This window comes from Gracilinanus agilis, chromosome 3 (genome assembly GCF_016433145.1).
Source record: "Gracilinanus agilis isolate LMUSP501 chromosome 3, AgileGrace, whole genome shotgun sequence".
Lineage (NCBI taxonomy): Eukaryota > Metazoa > Chordata > Mammalia > Didelphimorphia > Didelphidae > Gracilinanus > Gracilinanus agilis.
Genome location: NC_058132.1, coordinates 244,787,628 through 244,793,577, shown reverse-complemented (window position 1 = coordinate 244,793,577; position 5,950 = coordinate 244,787,628).

The following is a 5,950-nucleotide window of genomic DNA, read 5'->3' as shown; positions in this document are numbered from 1 at the left end:
AACTAAAACACTAATGGGAAGAACTTGAAGCCACCTAGGATTTAAAAGAGCTGGGATTGGGGGGGGGGGGAGGGGAGTTTTAAGGACACTGGATAATCAGGTGACAAAGTCCAGGACTTCAAAGCCAGGAAATTAGGAAATTCCTTCAAAAAAAAAAAAAAGCAAATTATAAGTATAGAAAATAGCCTCCAATTTCAGTCAGGGAAATAGACGGAAGGATAGTGATTCAGGTTCCTGTTTGTTCCAGTTTAATGAAGCGTATTTGGAGGATATTAACTGGTCCTAAGGAATATGGCTGTAGCTAACTAAGCATGTGTCAACTTTTTCCATTGCAACCTCCTCGGCAGTCCCCCACCCCCACCCCCCGCCTCCTTTTCAAGGGGCTTATCACCAAGCCACTTAAATTCATAGCAGACCAAAGTTTACTAAGGGAGCTAACGATGCAAGTGCCAGTTTTAACTCCCTCACCTCCAACCTGCCCCATTATCTCAATTAGCATGGTTTTAGGTTACAGAAACTCAGAATACAGGATAGCAGGCAATTAAAGCGTAACAATATATTCTAGAATGTTAAAACTTTGGAAAGACTTTTTTTTTTTTTTTTTTTTTTTTTTTTTGGTCCCTAATGTAGTCAGCCACGGAAAAGGAGCAGATAGATAAGTCAAATTCTGGAAACCCCCTAGGACAGCTCTGCGTGTTTTTTCTTAAATGCTTCTTCTTGCTTCACAAGATAAGAACACGAGACGTTTCTTTCCAAACCTCTAACAAGGTGTTTAAGAGCTTTGAGAGTAACAGTTTGAAGTATAAAAATGATAGCTTGAAGTTCTGGCCAAAATCTGACACCAAAAATGAATGGGAGAGAGCGGGAGGAGAAGAGGGAATGTTTTGGGAGTCGGGGGGGAGGCTGTTAAAACATCCGCATTCTCTACCTGTAGCATTATAGATTCTCTTGATTCATCCTGCAGTTAGCGGGACTGGTAGATGCTATGGTAGGTAGGTCAGTGGAAAGAATCTGGGTGGATAAAAGCAGAACCTCAGGAAAGAAAAAAAAAAACCCACCATAAATTTTCTTTGGAGTTTGGCTTTTTTCTCCCGAGATTGAAAATTCCTGGCAAAGTAACCAACGTGCTTATCCTGTGTTGTATACAGTTATCAAACTTAAGCTTCCAACAACCAGGTCAAAGGGAACCCTATTTCACCATTTACTTCCCGAAGCAAGACAGCTATCAAGTCTGTAAGATCTCCCAGTGTTTCCCAGATTCCTGCTGCAGGCACTTGGGGAGGTGAACTACGAAGAGAATAGGCTGTTGTGACTTGAAATTTCTTGTTTTTATTGATTTTAACAAGATGTAATTGTAACCTAGTTTTTGTACACACATACATATGTGTGAGACCAACAAATGAAATGGACCTTAACGCAAGTTTTATTTTTATGGCAACTTGGCAATATCTGGCAACTAAAATGGAAACCTGAGATACAGAAGAGGTAGTTTTTACATATATGCTTTTAAATGGAAAATAATGACCTGAGAGTAAGAAATCTGAGTCAGTTTGGGTCAGAATTGACCATTTATTTTAAAATGCAGGTTTAAATGTCTATACTTGATGGCTCCTCTGTGACAGGAAGAAGTTAACAGGTCAAATATCTTTATCATCAATTACTACTTGAGGTTAGTATCTGGTAGGGATTTTGTTTTTAAGTGTCAAAGAAGAACACAATATATTTAGGGAGCCTTCTGAGATATAAAATTATCTTTAAAGTCCTGCTAGTATAAATAGTATACAACAACCACCTGGTGTTGGTAATATTGTATTTTTTGCATTTTCTGTAATATAAAACTTGCATTGTCTTTAAAATATATTTTTCCACTAACTGATATATCCAGGTGACTTCAACAGCAATTTGAAGTAATAAGGAAAAGTGTGAGATTGGACTCTCTCAAGTTTTGAAGAGTTTGAATAAATTTGGATTTCTTTTAGTCCAAGAAAAGCACATGCTCAGATATAGCCTTTGTAAAACAAATGCTGATTTAAAATTGAATATGGTTCAAATAGATTTACACAGGTTGCAAAATTAAACAAGCCACCATTATTTTTGATGAGTTTCTATATATAATTAGATATTTGCCATCCATACCTTAAAAAAAGAAAAGCTACTAATTATAGTATGCATAACATTTTCAGAGTCCCAAAGCAGCTGCTGGAAAAATGCATTTAAATTATATAGCCAGATTATGATTGCCTCCATATTTTAATGATCACTATGATCTTTTTTAATAATGAAACATTTTTAAACTTCAGCACTATCTTTAAAACTTTAATGTGTCCTACACATGTAAGGCTTTTAAAGTATTTTTGAACATTTTAAAAATGCTTTTTTCCATGATAGGATCAAAATTCCGGTTGCAGTATACTTGAAAAATAATTATCTAATACTCTGTGATAATATTTCTATAAGAGACTATACTGAAAACAGTCCCCCTCCCCCCCAAGGAACTGATTTAAAGCATTTATTTTTATGTTCTGTGAAAATGTGTTCATTTCCAGATTTCTTAAAATAACTGACCATGTAATATGACAGTTTTACATAGTCTTCATTCTCATGGCCTGGAAAACTTCTGCACTTACACTAAAATATCTCCAGTAGGGCTATGCTAACACACATTAATAGTTGGTAATATATCTATTCAAAGTTTAGAATAAAAGTAGTGATACTGTATTTAACATTTAAGTTTGGAATAAAAGTAGTGATATTATATTTAATATCTACCAAAGACTTGTTTCTGGTTCACAAGTGAACTTGAGCTATAGAACATCCCTATGAGTGACCACAGGATAAAATTGTATAATTTAAAGTTTCAGAGAAGTGATGTTTATTATGAATCTTTCATGGGCAAAGCTTTCTTATCTGTACCTGAATCTCCTGCAATATATACTTCCCTATATTTAATATATAAATACCGCAAAATTATTTGTAGGTTTGTGACTGAGAAGGCCAATACACTGCTGTCTATCTCTTTCACACTAGAATTACATTTAAAAAACAAAGTCATAGGATTGTATTAATTCATTAGCTCCTGAATCCTTTTCCTGAAAATGTCAAACTGAATTTAAGATGACTTGTTTGTGTTTTTTTTAGCCCTTTGTTCTGTGCTATGTATCAGATTCTTGAGAATACACATTAATTTTGCAAGTGGCAAAACAAGGAGCATTCCTTTCATAGGAAAAGAAGGGCGTCTACAGTGTGTGTTTAATATAAGACTATATTTTACACCTTACATCATACCTAATTTTGAACACAAGCATCAACTTAACATTCCTTTATATCTGATTACTTGATTTGGCCTTGAACATCATCTGCTTGCTACATGAAAAACAATTGCCTGTCATCTAACTCTCATTTTAAGGTTTTCTCACAAACTCTATGGATACAGCCGTATATGTGAAACTTCACTATCTTCTTTAACGACTTTAATACAGTTCTTCCTTTCCTTCCCTCCCCCCCCCAACAGTAGCTACAGTGTTACTTAAAACACATTTAGTTCCTTTCTGGCAAAATACAACTCAATTTTAAATGTAGCATAGAAACTAAGGAAATCCTGAGCAAGAATGATGCCATGAAAACCTGGCACTGCTCATTTGTTTCCTGTTTGGCTAAATTTTACTTGGCAAGGTGGTATTGTTGACTCAGAGTGCAGCCAACATTAAAATCATTTTGCAAAAGCAACTTAAAATATTTCATTGTCTTTAGTTAAAATTCTGCAATCCAGCACCGAGCTTTAGAGCCTTTAGCAGAAGAATTGCTTTCTGATTTTTCCCCCCCTTGGTTTTGACAACTCTGGACAGACAGCGTTTTGGCATAGGGTGGTGGGGGTGCCTCCTCCCCCTTTCCCCTGGGAGAAGGTTTGTTGAAGCAAATGGACAGGGCTAGATGAGAGCTATTTCCTGCAGTTTCCTGAGGATCCCTCGTCCTAGCGTGCTCGTGGACTTGTCCAGCCTTCTGGAACTCAGGAGGCTTCAGGGAAGGGGCAGGGGTCGGGGGACGTTCCCGGGGCTCCAAGTTGGGGGTAAGGTCACGGAACCCGTGGGTGCCGTCGGGCCACGCTGCCCTCTGAGACTGGCAGATTACCAGGCAGCCTTGGTAGGGCAAGGTCGCTTCATGCCCTCTAGGAGCTCAAAGAATGGGGACAGTTAGGGAGGTAAGATGGGGAGGGGTCTCTAGGAAGCTTGGAGATTTGTTTGCAGCTATCTGGGACTGGGAATGTGGGACCGAGGAGAAGCCGCCCCTCGATTGCTCCCTCTTTTCTCCAGAAAAAACTTAACCCGAACCTGAATCAGTCCAGCAACAGCCCCTCCTTTCTGCAGCTCCGAAGTGTACTTGAACCAGAGCTTGGGACGCGAGCAACTACTCGCCCGCCCCACTTCCCTATTCTTGCCCCCTCGCCCCCTTACAGACGCACCGCACCACCCCACCCCACCCCACCCCACCTCCAGGCTCGCGTCCCACAGTCCCGAACCCCAATCCAACGTTCCACTTACTCTTTCCACAGGGCTCCCCCGGAGCAATTAAAAGTCTACGGACCCCCGATTATCTGTGCTATGATTGCTATGGATTTCCTGCGTCCTAGGGGCGCGAGGACCTGGCCTTGCCCTCCCTCCTCCCCTGACCCCCGAGCTTCGGCCGATAAAAGGGACATCACGGCTGGGCGACTGTAGCCGGGATCCGAAACCTGCTTCTGTCCCTCTGCCCCAGCATTGAAACCTTGGCTGCCTTACTCTGCTCCGGTAGGGTTTCCTTCATGCATTTTGACATACACTCCATTTTTTTCTTCTTCCCTATTTGGAGAAAATGCCACCGGGGAGGGGGGTAGGGAGGGGAGAGAAGCTCTATCATGTACTGTAAATATGAATTGGAGGAAGCCGGGGTTGGGGGTAAGGGTGGGGGAGGGGAGCCGTGTGAACATTCCTATTGATCACAGAGATTCTTTCTATAGGTCCCAGTCCGTTCTATGGAGATTCCTAGTCTCACAGCGCACCCTAGTGGACCATCAGCGCCTGCTCGCCTCCTCTCCTCATCCTCCCCCCAACCCAGCCAGCCAGCCACTCGCTTCAATCTTCTGGCTTATTACAATCTGCAATATATTACTTTCTTCCAAAGTACTGACAACGTGCGAGAGACTCGAGCAACCCTGGGCCGCTCTCCTGTAATCAGCATATTTATTCCCGTTTATATGGAAGGGGGAAAAAAATCTGGATTAAATCCCCGTGACCCATATTCAGTTCCAGTGTCACTCTTGCTGGATCCTCTTTAAACCCACTCCACACTGCTTCTCTGTCTATTACATGCTAATTTAATTTTACTATGGACGATATTTTCAGCATTTGCTGAGGACAGTAAATTTTGTAGTTTATGTTATTTCACTTTTTATGACTTTTTAACACTTAATAAAATTTTATTAGAGCACTTTTGTGTTTACAAGGCCACAAAACTCTTGGCAGGTTGTCAGAAGTCCTTTTTATTATGATCCTACTGATATACTGCGAGTAATGAAATAATCATGTCCAGAAATGTATCAAAGGCCAGAGGGATTATCCAACTTAATAGCTCTACAGATGCGCTCACAAGGATATGGACACGCAGCTCCCCAACAGACTGGGAGAGGGAAGGAGGAAGCCGACCTGCTAAATTTTTTTTTTTTTTTTAACATTTCTGTTGCTTTCCTAAAAGGCTACATGCAAGGTCATGTGACTTTCTGCTGTCTCAATAAAAAAAGAATTTATTCTTTTGCAAAATGTGCCTTTCTTTTTATTCTTCTTGTGTGGGCATTTAAGTCTCTTCTAGTGGCTGTGGGGCTGGCTCAACATATCCTTTGCTGTTACTTTCCTCTTATTTCAAAGTATACTTTTTCTGTGGCAGTTAGCAGCTGAGAATAACATTGGTGTTGAACAGT